This window comes from Lethenteron reissneri, chromosome 25 (assembly GCF_015708825.2).
Source record: "Lethenteron reissneri isolate LAM-NWPU_2019-01 chromosome 25, ASM1570882v1, whole genome shotgun sequence".
NCBI classification, from domain to species: Eukaryota; Metazoa; Chordata; class Hyperoartia; order Petromyzontiformes; family Petromyzontidae; genus Lethenteron; species Lethenteron reissneri.
This window is the reverse complement of record NC_083803.1, coordinates 14,453,531-14,471,572: the sequence shown is the minus strand read 5'-3', so window position 1 is coordinate 14,471,572 and position 18,042 is coordinate 14,453,531.

Here is an 18,042-nt window from a genome sequence, read left to right as displayed (position 1 = left end):
AGTTATTGTATACCTGGAGGAATCCGTTCGTTCATTTCTCAATCCGCTTGTACTGGTGGGGAGTCGTGGCGGCAGCGTGTTGAGTCGTGACGGTCCACACCTCCCTTTCCCTGGCGACAGACTCCAGCACTACATCACTATACACTACACTATACACCAGAGGTGTGGACTCGAGTCATGTGACTTGGACTCGAGTCAGACTCGAGTCATGAATTTGATGACTTCAGACTCGACTTGGACTTGCATAACAATGACTTTGTCCCACCTCTGAGGTGTGGACTCGAGTCATGTGACTTGGACTCGAGTCAGACTCGAGTCATGAATTTGATGACTTCAGACTCGACTTGGACTTGCATAACAATGACTTTGTCCCACCTCTGCTATACACTACTGCACTACACTATACACTAGGACATGATACACTACTACACCACTATACACTACTATAAAGATAAAGATCCCCCGTATAGCCTTAACAGACTGTAGGGGCAAGTGCTGTTAGCGAGCACCTATGAAAGCCGGAACGGTACACGAGGGGGTGGGTGGCCAGCACCACGCCCGACCGCCTTTGTCTCCCCAGTGGCGATGTTTACACACCGAACCAAGTACTCGTTTAAGGCTGAGTCGACCTAGGGGAGGCCCAGGGACCGGTTCAGCATTGCTTTATTATTTGAGTCGTTTACTGCCGTACGCACCCTGAAAGTTGTGTGTGTCTGCAGCAAGCGCGTGTGTATGTGTACCTATGGACGCGCGCGCACGTGTGTGTGTGTGGGGAGCGGTGGTGTAGTGGTTAGCGCGCTGTGCTACAAACCCGGCGACCCGAGTTCGGTTCCCGCTCACAGCCACCAGCGGTTGCGATTATTTGAATCGGTCCTGGGTCTCCCCTAGGTCGACTCAGCCTCAAACGAGTAACTGGTGTGTGAACATCGCCACTGGGGGGAGACAAAGGCGGCCGGGCGTGGTGAATCCAAGTCCCGGGCGAAGCCGGGTTGTAAAGCTAGTATCAAATAAATGGTTCCATTCTGGAAATGTATTCCACCACTTCCTCAGGGATGAGCACAGCCAAAAACTAATTTGAGCAGAGACTACTTAATGTCACAGCACTGTACAGAACAGTGTACCTCCAACTATCGAGCACTATAGATACTAATGTAATATTTAACTTGAGATTTTCTTATCTACTAGTTTATGTACACATTTTAACAACCCCTTATAATGGGAGGATTTAGTCACATCCACTAACTAGAGTCCTGTAAAATGCCTTTATACACATGCCGTGTGTCAGGCAGTGTTGAACCAGTCAAACTCTCTTCTGTTTCAGATTATGGATTTTTTTTTGGGCCCAAAAAAATACACATTCACAGAGTGAAACATGCAGCTCGTGAATAGTGTGGATGTATATAGCCAGCCAAACATTTAATAGTTCAGTAGTAGATGAAACACATATAAATTTCGATTTAAAGCTTTCGTGACTGCAGGGATTCATCTTCTTGGTTCTTTCGGTGAAGTCACGTAGATGTGGGGATTAAATCGTTGTCGACCATGAGAAACCTCTGTTCACTCCTGAAACTCAAGTTCCTTTGGAGACGGAGCTCTAATCAATTGTAAGCCGAGAGCCATAAGCCCGAGTCTGTATTGATCACACTTAAATTTCCCCTGATTGTGTTTGCTTTGGTAAATTAAATATTGTTTCCTTCTTTTTTTCCTAGAATAATGTCGTCATAATTTGCATTACACTATTTGATTTACGTGTTTGACAGGTGCCCTATCCCTGTAATTGTATAAAGCACGTACCGATTAAAAAACACATTGGACCTGCCTATTTATCTGGGCTCTCAGCAATATATCCCATTTAAAATTGAAAAAAGAGAGTATATGCACCATATGGGTGACATAAATCATGAATGTGCAGTGTGGAAAACTGTACAATAAAATAAAACCCATTGAAATATGTGCACTTCCCAGCTTTATGATGAATAATTTTTATATATTGCATCTATTACTTGATGATAGGTACTAGAGATAGCGGTTAGTGACAGCTCCACTCCCATGAGCTGTTAAATATGTACGTATTGTTGCATACGTTTCTAAACAACATTTGGCTTTGTGGCTGAAGTTTACATTATAGCAAGGAAATTGCCCTGCATGTGTAGTGACTGACTTGGAGACGTAACTCGTGGAGGCAATTTTTTTTTATTAAACACCGAGCACACTTTGTACACTTTATACAATACACACCCTACACTGTTACACACTCTGTCCTCTCGCTCAAACACAACTCTACACTGGTTGCTAGCCTACACACACAACGCTAGCCGTCTGACACTGACGGCGCTGAACTAAGACAGCCAACTACGTCGAGTAGCGTAATATATCAGATGAGACGACAGCAACGAAGGCACGAGACGACAGCGATGATGGTGACGATCTTCAACAGCAACGACGACAGGGATCCCACTCTAAACGATGGCCCCGAGCTCCTGCTCGGAGTCCCCTTTTATCCTGTTAGCGTGGCCACGCTCCGCCCCGGCCATGCCCCCTTTCTAGAACCTACTAGCGGCCCTCGACGTGTCCCTTCCGTAACCTTTACCCTAGATCCCTCTCGGGTCTATCACGTGGCCTGCTGCTGTCAGGGCTGCTACAAGCTGCAGATCCCCTTCCCTGCCAGCAGCCAGCGCTATGCTACTAAGTGACCAATTCTATGTCACTACACATGCAAACTGTACACCCTTTCTCCTCTCCATCACACAATAATTTTTTTTTGCATTAAGTCCATACAAGGCCATCGATGTTGGTTTCTTAGTTGTGAGTGCTCTTGGGAAAAGACCAGGAGCTTTTCTGGGTGGGGATCAATGTGTTGGATCAGCATTGTACAAATTGCATTGCACATTTAAAAAATGCAGCATTTCATCAAGGTCAGCCAATTGTTTTATAAGTCAGAACACGAACAATTTGATCTTTCTGCATATTAAGGGGTGTGTGAAAAGGCTCCCTCCACCAATCAAATTGACTTCATATTGGGCGACGGGGTGGCAAAGTGGCAACCGCTGCACTTCACAACAACACGTTTCTGGGTTTGATTCCCAACTCGGATGCCTTTGTGTGTGGAGTTTGTATGTTCTATCCCCGTTTTGCATGGGTTTCCTCTAGGCTCTTGCCGCTTTCCCAATTCCCTCCCATAATTAAAGTTACAAGTTCGTACAGTTTAGAAATTACAAAGATCCAGAAATTACTACTATTCAAGACCCTCCAATAAACCGCGACCATGGTCACGTCAACCATATAAAGAATATGAAATCTCTCCAACAATTACAGTGCACTAATACAATATAATAATAGTAAATAACCTATAGCTCCTTGTCAATCAACTGATGGATGAAGGCCTCCCCCCACACTGTTTCAGTCATGAAGGTCGTTTTACCATTCTTCACTACGCTGGTATACGACCGGTTCTGGCGTGCCACGAATAGTAGCCACGGCTGGGAATCAATCTCAGGTCGGTCGCCGAGTTCATAGGGCAGTGACTTTACAACTGCACTACCGTGCTACTGCTCTACCCCGGTGGAGAGACGGAGGGATATATAACCACCAATATCTATAGACATCAACAAGCCTATAGACATCAACGAGTGTCTGTTGTACTGCTTCGTTTTATTTGTAGCACCCTCTTTCTTAGTGTGGTTATTGCACGAGCTTCGTTTGCTTCTATAAAATCCTCACAACAGAGCATTAGAATGAACTCTGGCTGCATTTGTGTCTAAAAGAATGGCGAAGTGACAGCGGCAAGATGATGCATGCACATATGTTGAACTCCTTTCACACCGTAGGTAACCAACCGTGCTAATACGAGGTGTGGATAGCAATGTGGAGACCATTGGTATTTCAATGAACAGCCAACAAAACAATATAGATGCTCTTGTCAGGAATGTAAAAATAAGTCTGCATAAGGCCATTCTTGAGGCTGATTTGTGACAAGAATTAAGCTTGGCAAAAAATAATTGCGCACCACAAAACGTCAAGTTAAAACTCAACATAAAAGCACTGTTACAGAGTAAATGTAGCTACCGTGTATCCCAACATTCTGATTCATTTTATTTTAAGAACACCAAACAGACTTACCGTAGATCTGCCAAGGTGGCTGGGTAGGTGTGTTTCGGAATTTCAGCTCCGAGGCTGATGGCCTCGGTACAGTCGAAGCAAGTTACGTGTTAAACATGGGAACACATTCCTGCGGAGGGAGCTGGTAGGAACGTTGGGTTGCTCGGTCAATGGCCAGGGTTAACGGCGGGCACAAGCCGGCGTGAGTAGGTTGAGTTTTATAAGGGCACCACGGGGTGACCAGCCCTTGCCCACCCAGCCCCACCCCCACCCAGCCCACCCTCCTCACCCAGCCCCTCCCCACCCTCCCCTCTCCACCCAGCCCCACCCCTCCCATTTTTGGATGCACGACGGACGGACACAATAATCCCCTGTGGGCTGGTGGAACCAGGTGGTTCCTACCAGTAAAACATTCACATTTGCCTGCAACGAACTCGCTAGCTGTGCTTACAATTGGAAAAAGTCTGCAGAAAAAGCTGGGACCGTGTTTTCAACATTCCCTGATTCACCACAATCGTGGGTAAAGTGGGGGACTTCACTCAAAAACACGTGAGCTGTGACGTTTCTGACATTTACAGGACACCATTATGGGTGTTATTTAATTGAATACAATGTGGCGAATCAAGTTTCAAGTTTGTTGTTTAACCGGGCGAGAGCAAGGTAAGAACTAAAGTGACCCGGGTGAAATGGCCCATTATGCTGACTCAGGCATTCTGAAGCATTGCCCATCAGTACAGTACCAACTTGGTGCCAACATAATAACCAACAACTGTTAAAGGCCATCGTTGTATGTTTATATCTAAGAAGTGAATGAGTGTGCACGTTGGAGCTTACTCCATAAAATAATTTTGTTAAAATAACATCTTCAACTTTCGCTATTTCTGAAAGAAAAAAAACATTTTTCCCATCACTATTTTTTGTGACAAAATACCGTACTGTACACTTTAGACAAACAGATGAGACTCTACACTGCACAGAGCATCTGCTATCTGAGACTCCATTGCCCACAGCTGCTAATATCCGCGGAAGCTGTTGGCTACTATTATCCGCGTCCCTGTGCTCTCTACGATCCACTGATAAGTGGAGACAATTCACGGATAACCTCCAGATGACCCCGCAGATATATAATAGGACCCGGCGATATTGGTCCCAAACATCGCCACGGATAACAAATAAAAAGTGACCCACTGCGTTCTAGACGTTCCGTACGGTGCTATTTTGTCGACGTTTTCCCAGGGCCGGATGAGGCAACCGATGTTTCCCCCCCCCCCCCCTCCTTGTTGTGGCAACACTGGGCGGCGATGTTGCGGGAGACGTGGCTTAGGGGTGAAGGGTCATCGGTCATCTTTTGACAACCTCCGCGTTAATGTTCCAATGTTGAACCTGTTGTTTGTCATTCAAAACAACTTGCAGGCGTTCTCTACGCCACGTTTCTTTTCCGTTTAAGTGGGGTTTCTTTTCCATAAGCTTGGAGCATCAGAGAAAATAGGCTGCGACTTTTACACATTCGTATGTACGTTGAGCTTCTTTCGCACCGTACGTAGCCAACCGTGATAATTGGAGGTGCGGGGGAAGGACAACAAACTAAACACAAAACGCAAGTTCTAGCCTTCTCGTGGAACACTATTCACCGCTTCAACTCCTATATTCTGTAGTGTCCCACGCTTTTAAAATGCAACAACACGACAGTTGTGGCTGAACACTCAATGATTGCATATACAGCCCTCTTCAATCCACTGCTGGATGAAAGCCAGTCATAGAAGGTGCTTCACCATACTTCACCATGCTGGATCATCTTCTTGGTTCTTTCGGTAAAGTCACGTAGAAGGGAAGTAATACAATAATAAAAATAAAACAATAAAATAAAATAATTCTCACGACGTTTCGGCTACAACGCAAGCAGCCGTCTTCAGGTGAAGAATGAGACACTACCAAGCTAGGAGCTTATATATAAGCTGGGTTGGAGGTGGAAGAGCGCCTTAACAAAAAAAAATTCATGCTGGATCAGTGCAGATATCACTCGATATTCACATTAACCGTGGCTTAGCATCGAACACAGGTCGCCAGGTTCACAGTGCAGTGTGCTAACCACTGTGCCACGGCTCTCCCAATTGTGAATGTAACTTCATTCTTGAGTCCACCCTATTCACCAATAGACAACCACACATATATATATACATTCTTGGATCGGATTTAAAATTTAAAAAAACACCATGAAATGATTATCAAGGGTGACGTGATTAACAGTACAGTGTCATTCTTCCGATGCCATAAAGTGCTTACGCATCCTCTGTGCACTAGAGAAACAAAGTAAAACAAATTTAACTCACTGGGAGATTTACCGACCCCCGTTCTGCTGACACGGGTGCCATCATAGGATTGCGCCACCTGCTCTCGAAGATAGCCATCAGAGGAGGACACGCTGTACTGGACTGATTGCTCACGTGTTTCTCTTTGTAAACCCGTTAGAGATTGTAAATATTTCATGTCCCGTAAAAAAAACGAAATGTACTTAATGAAGGGGCAGTATTACTTCGGCACGGACATTAGCGCAGGCCTTTTACCGGACCCCAAAAAACCCCGAGTTCGATCTCCACGGATGATAACAAAGACGGCGGTGAGTGACATCTTTCACGACGAACCCAGCCAGCTGTGCTCAAATCCTGGCCACCTGAGCCCCCTGACCCCGCTGAGGGGTCGGCAATCTGCGGCTTCGGAGCCCCTTGCGGCTCTTTAAGGACTCATTTTCTTAGTTTATTTCGGTAAAGTCACGTAGGTAAAAATTTTAAATTAATAAAAGTAAAATAAAAATAAAATTTAAATTACGACGTTTCGGAGGCAACACAAGCTTCCGTCTTCAGGTGGAACCGTCACAGCACGATAGTTGTATCACCTGAAGACAGAAGCTTGTGTTGCCTCCGAAACGTCGTATTTTTTTAACTTTTATTAATTTAAACTTTTTACCGAAAAAAACCTAAGAATATGAATCCTTGCAGTCACGAAAGCTTCAAATCTAGAATCTTTAAGGACTGCTTCGTGACCTGTTCCTTCTTCAGGAGCCTTGCTATTCTGGTTACCGACCCCAGACCCACACTCATCAAAGCGGTGAAATATGGGAAAACAACCCGCAAGGCAGGAAGGCACGTGATGGGGTTTTTTTTTTAGAAGTTTCATTCTCGAGACTTGTCAACTTCCCAGTCAGCAAAATCACCGAACCATTTCCTTGTTTACTTGGATGACTTCGTAGGAGTGGACTTGAGCAGAGGGCGCCCAGGGTAAGGTCGGTGAGCAATTGAAAAACACATTCCAATGCGATCGTTGAGAACCAATCCTGTGACAATATGCACTCAATTCTTTACACAGGAGTATTAGATGTCGCCGCTGAAACTATGATCTGCCTCGTTCTCCGGTGTGTTTTCAAGACGTACCAAGCTTTGTTCGACATTGTGTCCGACGTTTCGCTCCACAGAAATGAGGCCTTTTTTGGGGGGAAAAGCACGTGGAAGCCAAACATCGTCATTTTTTTTTCCGAACAACAAGCGATAATAACACGGAAACACATCGCAGGGCCATACAGTACAACCCGGAGAGAAAAAAAACACCCCCCACGCAATAATATTTATTTATGTTATAAACTAAAACAGAGTTAAACATTCCTAGAAATTTAGAGCTTTTCTTTTATAACTGGAGTGGGGGTCCCCCCCCCCCTCTTTCCGATTGGACGTTGTTCTCAGCTCGCGGCATCAGCTTGCGCAACAGCCCCTGGGGACAATGCTGGAACCGGGCCAGGCCGGCTAAGACAAAGGGCCCAAGGCACTCCGAGCCAAACCGATCACAATCATCTCGCCGAACCGGGCAGTCGGTGTTACTAACCTGCTTAGGAGACGTCTGCCCGACCCAGAAATAAATTGTCAAGTCATTGGCTCGCTACAGAAATGCGATGCATGTTCAGTCACCGCATTAGCTTCGGAACAACATGACCAAAAAAAAAAGAGTTCAACTTAATATACTGTAATCTGGCTTTCAAACAGTGCATACTATGTGTTTTGACGTATGGAACTGAAATATGTACGTTTGCAAAGAAAATGTAACAAAAAAAACTGAAAATGTGGATTAGAGAACATCAAGTTAGTAACATATTGACTTTCAAAAAAAACAAGTCACTTGTTTTGCGCAGGGCATGTCGACACAAGAGATGATGGCGGATATTCACCACAAGCCATGGAGTGACAGCCATAAAACAGAAACAGAAGAACAACAACAACAGCCGCCTTTCGCCAATAAGCAGCGGTGACGCCACCACGGCGCTTGTGCCAGGCTACGTGCACTTTAAGGCAACGTGAAGTGTCGAAGGCTCTCTCACAGGAGGTCACGGGACAGACCCAGGTGCCATGGGTTGACTGGCCGAGATGACCGGCAGATGCATCAGCTGTGCCCCCCCCCCCCCAACCAGCTGTGCCAACTTGCTGTGTTTTATCCGCCTGGCGCTGCGCGCGTTGTTGTGAGTGTCGCTCCTCTGCCCTCGTCTGCTGCTGCTGCTGGATAAAACACTGATGGTTATGATATCCTAGCCTATCCTATATCTACATTAAACAATGTCAACATGTTTCGATGTAAAGCTTTCGTGACTGCAGGGATTCATCTTCTTGGTTCTTTCGGTAAAGTCTTCCCTTCTACGTGACTTTACCGAAAAAACCAAGAAGAAAAACCAAGAAGAAAAATGTCAACATGACAGGGGAGTGGGAGTTGGGAGTGGAGGAAAAGAGGCGCACCCACGGGGGAGTCAGCGACGGTCCAGCATGTGCAGCTGTCCTTGGGCTGTTCATATTAACGGAGGCATCAGTACAATGTCCCGCACAGTAATGTGTACATATGCATAAGTGCAAGTATTGATACAAGTTCAGTACTTTCCACGTTCGCGTGCGTGTGCGTGACTGGGGAGCGGTGGCGCAGTGGTTAGCGCTACGCTGCGCTACGAACCCGGCCATCCGGGTTCGATTCCCGCTCACGGCCAACACCGGTGACGATTATCTGAACCGGTCCTGGGCCTCCCCTATGTCGACTCAGCCTCAAACGAGTACCTGGTGCGATGTGTAAACATCGCCACTGGGGAGACAAAGACGGTCGGGCGTGGTGCTGGCCACCCACCCCTTCGTGTACCGTTCCGGCCTTCATAGGTGCTCGCTAACAGCACTTGCCTCTACAGTCTGTTAAGGCTACACAGGGGATCTTTGTCTTTGTTTGGAGTTGGAAAGCATCGCTTGATTTTCATTGGCATCATTGCTTCTTAAAAACTGCTCGAGGCACAAAAACAAGAAACAGCGTCGCTTGCAAGTTTTCGCGAAGCAGCGGCTTGAACGGCACCGCGGGCAGAACTTTTTAAACGTTTTGTTTTGACATTGGCATACATCAAGCTGCCCCCGAAGTTCCCGGAAAGCGAATACAGGGCCCGAAGGCCGCGTAGACATTTGCGGTGGTTACGTAACTGAGAAGGCACAAATAAAGTAAAGACTCTCCATCACTCCCCCACCCCCCCACCCCGAATGTACATTCAGTTTTTTCCAACGCCGTAGTCAACATCGCTCAGTTCCAAATCGTAATGTGCACTCTGTCGAGGATTGTACAGTACGTTCACGTGGCGAATTTCACCTCCCAGTATCATTCATTGGACCGGGTTTTTCCAATTCCAACATCAATCCAACATCATTCCGCTCCCAACATAATTCCTTCGACCGGGATATTCCACTCCCAACATCATCCCGCTCCCAACATCATTCCTTGAGCCGGGTTTTTCCGCTCCTGACATCATTCCAACATCATTCCGCTCCCAAATCATTCCTTGGACCGGGCTTTTCCGCTCCCAACATAATTCCTTCGACCAGGATATTCCACTCCCAACATCATCCCGCTCCCAAATCATTCCTTGGACCGGGCTTTTCCGCTCCCAACATCATTCCTTGGACCGGGTTTCTATGCAGGTGAAGTACCGGTGAAGACGCTTGACACCGAGGTTGAGGCACACGTATATTTATTCCACAATAGGGGTCATATAACACTCGAGGGGGTATCGGCCCCCTCACCCGTATAACTCGGGATACAGCCCTAGCTAACTCTGTCCTAGCCCCGAGTCCTCCACTAATGGGCTAGGGGAGGCTATCTGGCCCGACACTGGTAAGTCGGGCCCGGTACCCGGAGTCCCAGACCAGCTCTTACAAGAGCACCGGCTCTGGCTTTCGGGACCACGCCACTGGCTCAGTCCTGTCCGGCCCTGATAAGGACATCGAACTAGGGGAGTCCAGGGCTCTATCTAAGACGTCTTCAGTCTTCTTCGTTTAGCTTAAAACATAACTCCCGAGCCCTTTGATACATCCCCTTTTATACTCAACCCCTCCCTGAGGGGTGGGGCCCCGGGGGATCATAACGTTCGAACCAGCCCCCCCCCCAGGGTGTCTGGCTCGGACGTCGTAGAGGGCACCTCCCCGTGCACTTACGTAGCCCCGCCCACTGTGTTTGTTTTCCATAGGCTGCCATGCATAACGGGCCCTCTCTTTAACACCCCTACATCACCCCCCCCTCCCCCGCATAGCTTGCAGCCGTCCCGGCTGCCAACATACAAAAAAAAAATGACAATAAAAGTGCATTTACCCCCTGACCGCGCGTGTGCCTCACTATTTTTCAACAATAACAAGAACAGCAACAAGAACACAACAAAATGCAACAACAAGAAGAGAAACCAACCCGACGCACCCCCCCTTGAATAAATACGAATTCCGTAAAAAGAAAACAGCCTATATACAATTTGCAGGGAACCCACCATACACACAACACCAGGTGAACCCAACGTATGTACATTTCAATGGGCAGGGAACGCACCACCCACACAACACCTGGCGAACCCAACGTATGTACATTCGATGGGCAGGGAACACACCACCCACACAACACACAATGAACACAACCCATGTACACATCTTCCGGCTTCACAACAGTCTGCGCATTTTTGCGCGCGTCCTTGCAGCAGGCCCCTCACACGGGGTAACCCCGGGTGGCGGACCGTCAGGTGGCAATTGTCCGTCCCGGAGTGAGTCCTCATCCGACGCCGCGCGACCGTCGGTATCCCCAGGAGGGGTGGTCGGGCGTGAGCCCGTCAGTCCTGATGCACCTGGAGGTGGCACGGCCGGCAAGGCATTAGGTGAGGACGACGGAGACGGACCCAGTGAGTCGGTCGACCCCCCACATGTCTGGCCACGCATATGTGAAGTGGGTTTGTGTACCGCAACGAAGGGTTTTAATCTAGAGGGGTGCACGAACCACCGCCGCTTCCCCCATTTGATGCGCACGCACTGTGGTCGCAAAACTTCGACCACCTCCACAGGGCCCCGCCACGACCGCACCAGCTTAGAGGAGGTTGCCAGTGGCACTTGGGGACAGTGCAGCCATGCCTTGTCCCCCGGCTTCCACTGTATCATGTGCGCCCGACCCAGCCTGAGGCGCTCATTCGCCTTTTGACGGAGGTCCGAGTTTAGCATTGCAGCATCCCGCGCCTCTGTTAATTTGGCCAGATTAAATTTGACGTGGTCAGCCAATTTAGTTTTTCCTTGCGGCTCGGGGATCTGCAGCTGGGCGCGAACAGGCGGGTCGGGTTCGCGACCGTACATGAGGTAAAAGGGGGAAAATCCCGTAGCTGCATGGGGTGCCATCCGGTATGCCGCCAAGACCCCTTGAATATGCAGGTCCCAATCGGTCTGTGAGTCCGAGACCTGCTGTGACAACATTGACGTGATGGTGCGATGCAGGCGCTCGACCATCCCGTCAGTTTGCGGGTGATGCGGGGAGGTACGAATTTTCTTCGTGCCTAGGAGCTCACAGACCTGTTTGAGTAGTTTACCAGAAAAATTTCTGCCCTGGTCGGTTAGCAGCCGTTCCGGAGCACCTTTGTCCAGGACGTATCCCTGAACAAAGGCCTCCACGATGGCTGCTGCCGACTGGTTGGCAAGGGGCCAGGCCATAGGCCAGCGTGTAAAATACTCCACACCAGTCAACAAATATCTATTGCCCCTGGGGGTGGCAGGGAATGGGCCCAAAATGTCCAGCGCGACAAGCTCATTTATTCTGGACACTTTGATCGATTGCAAGGGTGGGTTAGACTCCCGTGCCGGCGGTTTCCGTTGCGCACACCGAGGGCATGATCCCAATAAATCCCCAACATCCCTCGTCATGCCAGGCCAAAAAAAATCTAGTTGTAGCAAGGCGAGAGTCTTTTGGGTCCCCAGGTGTAATAGGCGCTCATGCGCGGCCCACACCACCTTGCCTCGCAACCCAGAAGGGACCACGAGCCGATGTCGCTGGGATTTCCCGTCCCAATGCATCAGCAGACCTTGCACCATTTCCCATGCATCAGAATCACCCTTCACCCGTCCAGCGCCCCCGACGCGACGACGCCACCCGAGGAGGGAGGTATCCTCCATCTGGAGGCGCCCCCATTCAGTGACGGGCAACCCCAACAGGGAATCTCTTCCCTGTTGTTCGATCGAATTAGTAATTAATGTTTCGTCATCGTCGGTGGCTGCCAAGACCGGAACCGATACGTCTCCTGAAGGCCTGCAACGTCCCGACCCCAGGAGGCATGCACATTCGGAGGTGGTTGGTATGCGCGACAGAGCGTCCGTATTTGTGTGGCGAACGCCCTTACGGTAGGTGGTTTCAAAATCAAAGTCCTGGAGAATCTCCAACCATCGAGACAACTGTCCCGATGGTTGTTGAACTCGCAGGGCATACTGTAGTGCCGCATGATCTGTGCGGACGGTGAAATGCCGACCGTACAGATATGGGCGATACTGTTGGATGAAATAGACAATTGCCAACAGTTCCCGACGGGTGACACAATATCTTTGCTCCGCAGGAGACAACACCCGACTACCGTTCGCGACTACCCGTTCCACGCCGTCAACCACCTGCGAAAGCACGCCCCCAATACCCGTGTTGCTCGCATCGGTGTCGAGCAAAAAGGGCTTTGAAAAATCGGGGTAAACCAAGGGAGGAGCTTTTACCAGGGCGTCCCGAAGGGAGCAGAAAGCAGCCTCCTCCTCTTGACCCCAGTGGAACCGAACCCTTTAGATGTTAAAGCGTGCAGGGGTTTGGCAATTGTCGCAAAATCAGCGACGAACCGTCGGTAATACGACGCGAAACCAATGAAACTCCTGACCTCTCCCACCGAGGTGGAAGTCGGCCAGGAGCTGACACACTGCGTTTTGGCGGGATCGGTAGCAATACCTGAGCGTCCCACGATGTGCCCCAAATAACGCACCGAATCGCGTAACAAATGGCATTTTTGGGGCTTGAATTTCAAATTAGCAGCCCGCATCTTTAGGAAAACCGCCCGCAACCTCTGGAGATGTTCGTCAAAAGTTTTACTAAAGACGATAACGTCATCCAAATAAATGAGGCACGACTCCCATTGCAATCCAGCCAAAACCAATTCCATCAAACGCTGGAAGGTTGCCGGCGCTGAGTGTAAGCCCATCGGCAACCGGTTGAATTGGAACAGGCCGTGCGGTGTACGGAAAGCGGTTTTAGGCTTTGAATCATCGTCCAGAGGAAGCTGCCAGAATCCCGAAAGTAAATCCAGTGTGGAAAAGAATCGCGCTCCCGCCAAGGCGTCCAGCGATTCATCCATCCGAGGGAGCGGGTATGCGTCGGCAACCGAAATTTTGTTAAGGCGCCGGAAATCAACGCAAAACCGCAACGAACCGTCCTGCTTTTTAACCAGGACGATCGGCGCTCCCCAAGGGCTGGTGGAAGGAGAAATGATGTCGGCGGCCAACATGTCATCAACAGCCGATTTGACATGGTCCTTTTCGGCGGGACTCAACCGAAACGGATTTTGGCGAATTGGCGCGCTGTCACCCGTGTCAATATGGTGACGCAGCAGGTGAGTACAACCCAAATCGTATTTATTCCGACTAAAAACGTCGGAAAATTCCCGCAGTAGTGTTTTAAGTTGTTGACGCTCTGAATCTGACAGGTCCGTCGATCCCGCACAAAGCGCCTCGAGCCACCCTTCATCGCTGTCCGAATGCGGTCGCGGTGCAGGGACAACGCTGACGTGATTTGCGACGGGTTCCTCACATGGCACCGGCGTTGCGTGAGCAAGCACGGTCCCCTGTGGGACCACCACCGTCTGCGAGCCCACATTGAGGACCGCGATGAAGGGTTCACCGTCCCCTCTTACTATGGTCTGGGCCGGAAGTAAATAAGGTCCACTAACCCCGGCCCTAGACGGCCCCAGCAGAACCCCTTGGGCCCCAATACCCTTAGCGAAGGGCCGCCGAAGTTTCAAAGGAATCAACATTTGTGCCCCCGGAGGGACGCGCACCGTTCTCTCTACGAATGCCGTCACCGTCGCGAACGCCGTCCGAGTCGTAACTGGCGATGGCAGAAACGCCATGCGTCTGCCCGACGGGAGCTCAATGCATCCCTGGTCGATTAATATCCTAATCGGCATTTTGGCCAGGAAGTCCGTCCCCAGCAGGCACGGAACCGCCAGCGAGGAGGAAACAAAAATCGGCCCAGACAATTTAATTTCCCCAATACAAATTTGGGCACGAATTTGTCCGATGATGCCAAGTGAGCCCCCGTTAGCCGCATAGAATGGTACGTTAACAGGCATCAAAGGACGGCTCTGGACAGGGAGAATATTGTAAATTAACTCCGAAATAATGGTCGCCGATGCTCCCGTATCGACCAGGATGCGCACCTCAACCCCGTCGATGTGCCCCACAACGGCCGACGACCCAGACGATGCGGCTACCACACGATCGGCCAGCACGGACCACTGGCCAGGTTCGATATGAGTACCCAGAGTGGTGCGTGATGGTGCAATGGTGCGCGATATCGGCCCCCCTCTCGTTGCGGTGTTTGAGTGCGTGACGGGCGTGTGCGTGGGCCAAACATGTGGGGTGCCGCGACTCGCCGGGTTATGATGGTGGAGCTTGTGATGAGGCCCGTCGTCCCGTTGAGGTGTCGTCCCGCGCTGACGAGGAGAGCGGCACTCCGAGGCGACGTGGCCCCGGACGCCGCAGTTGAAACACCGCGGGAGCGCCGTCGGAGGTGTCGGACGGTCGAAACGGCCCGACCCGTCCCGGCCCGACCGTGCTCCCGTCGCCTGTTGCCGTCGGTGGTCGACGGCGTAGAGCTCCTCCGTCGGAAGGGTGGCTGCAGCCACCGCACGCCCCGCCGATGCCCTGCTGGCTTTCCGCCGCAGAGACAGGAGGTTGGCGTGGAGGAGCCGCGCCGCCTGGAGCGATGTCATCTCCGCGTCCTCCTGTGCGACGACAGCGATGTCAAGGTCGTCTGCCAGGAGGAGGATTTTCTCCGTGACCATTGCGTCCACGCCGTCGTCGTCCATACGAGGGAAGGCCGACTTAGCCATTGCCAGGAGGCTCGTCCGGTATGCTAGGGGCGACTCCTTTTCACCCCGCTTGCGATCGTAAAATTGCTGTCGGCATTCAGCTGATGGTCCATAGACCCCGCCCAGCAGCTGTAGCGCCATCGGTAGCGTAGACCGCTTCTCCCTCGGCGCCGATGTGAGGGCGGCGAGCGCGTCGCCGTCGAAGAGCGCCGGCAGCGCGCAGAGAGCCTCCTCATCCGACCATTTTGCCATCTCCTGATGGGCGAGGAAGCGTCGCCGAAAGCCGGCCCAGTCTCCCTCCGCGCCGATGAACTCCTTCAGCGGGGGCAGTCTCTGATGTAGCGCAGCGGTTGTTGTAGAGCCCCGCAGGTTGTTGTCACCACAACTCGGCTGTGCATCGGTGCGATCGGCCGATGGGATCGCCTGTCGCGGTTGTGATGACGCACCCTCCGCCGGTGATGACGCTTCAGCTCCAGCGAGGCCGATGTCGGAGCGGATGTTCAGGCTGGCCACGCCCTGAACAGCTGTAGCGTGGATGGCGGGAAATTCAAACTCCGACCGTTCTGAAAGGGCGGGAAGGCGCCCTGGTCGCTGGCTCGCCTCGCCCCGTGGTGTATCACCGGCCCCCAATCGCGTGATGGTCTCCAGCGTGGCGGCAGCGGCATACAGCAGCTCCGCCAGCCTTCCGTGAGCCAGTCGTAACGCGTCTGGCTGCGGCCCCTCTTCATTCTGATGCCCCGGTAAGAAGGCGTCAGGCCCCGGCTGCACCATGTCTTGTGGAGCCGTCTTGGGCTCGACGATCTCGGCAGTGTCTTCCTCCTGCGGTACTTTGGCCCGAGCTGTTTTTCGCGTTTCCATGTTCGTATTACTTCTGACTCCAGTTGAAGTACCGGTGAAGACGCTTGACACCGAGGTTGAGGCACACGTATATTTATTCCACAATAGGGGTCATATAACACTCGAGGGGGTATCGGCCCCCTCACCCGTATAACTCGGGATACAGCCCTAGCTAACTCTGTCCTAGCCCCGAGTCCTCCACTAATGGGCTAGGGGAGGCTATCTGGCCCGACACTGGTAAGTCGGGCCCGGTACCCGGAGTCCCAGACCAGCTCTTACAAGAGCACCGGCTCTGGCTTTCGGGACCACGCCACTGGCTCAGTCCTGTCCGGCCCTGATAAGGACATCGAACTAGGGGAGTCCAGGGCTCTATCTAAGACGTCTTCAGTCTTCTTCGTTTAGCTTAAAACATAACTCCCGAGCCCTTTGATACATCCCCTTTTATACTCAACCCCTCCCTGAGGGGTGGGGCCCCGGGGGATCATAACGTTCGAACCAGCCCCCCCCAGGGTGTCTGGCTCGGACGTCGTAGAGGGCACCTCCCCGTGCACTTACGTAGCCCCGCCCACTGTGTTTGTTTTCCATAGGCTGCCATGCATAACGGGCCCTCTCTTTAACACCCCTACACAGGAGAGGAATCGGCGTAATTTTATTTTGTGTATTCCATGTGACTCGCCTCTGTTGGTGTGGAAAGCTAGGATAAATTTTGTCACCGTACGAAATGGAATTAAAACCCACTGTCCTGGCAAATGCATTTTAAATCGGCAATACCCACACAATCCCAGATGTCTTTGGATGTTGTGTTGTACTGTATTCGGTTTGATTCTGGTGTTTGTAGCGTAAGGACAAGACTGACAATATCACAACATTCATCTCCTGATACAGAATAAGTCCCTTGGTGTGGACCAATCAGTTTCAAGGACAATGCATATATTTTCATAGTATGTTTTTTGTTTACATTTTGACTGCAAGTATTGTGGTTAATGCAGACATGATTCCTTGTAAAAAGGTTTCAGTTTTGTTGCCATAAAAAAGGTAAAACCCTATAATTAAAGTTACACTTTTTATGTCCCTCAGCTTGTGTTTCTGGGTTTGTCTTTCTCCAGACCGACATCTGCCTCTGTACCTCTGTGTGTCTCCCTCCGTGTCTGTCGCTCTCTGTGTCTCTCGGTGTGTGCTGTGTCTATGTTTCAACGTGGATTGTTAAGTGCTGTGGCATTGGTGCGCTGAAGCATGAATCGTCACGTTCGCTCACGTGACACGTTTATTTACTTTGGCTGTGTCGGGTGGAGACGCAGTCCTTAAAGATTAGGGCGGTTGGCTACGTACGGTGCGAAAGAAGTTCAACATACATACAAAGTCAAAGATCCCCCGTATAGGGGCCCTCCATAAATGACGTCACGCACCTAGGAGGGGGGGGTCAGACATTTGTGACGATGTGTGACGAGGGGGGGGGGGGTGAGAAATGTGACGTCACATCAAAATGCGCAACTTTAAATCAATATAGACAACACGTTCTACTTAATTAAATAGACTTTTCAATAAATGGTTTCTCCTACAACATCAGAGTGCAGCGGCACATTAAAAACGCACTACAATGACAAATGTTGTATTTAGGGGGGGGGGGGCAGAGCTTTGTGACGTCATATTTGAGGGGGGTTCTGACTTTTTCTGACGCCGTGTGACGATGGGGGGGG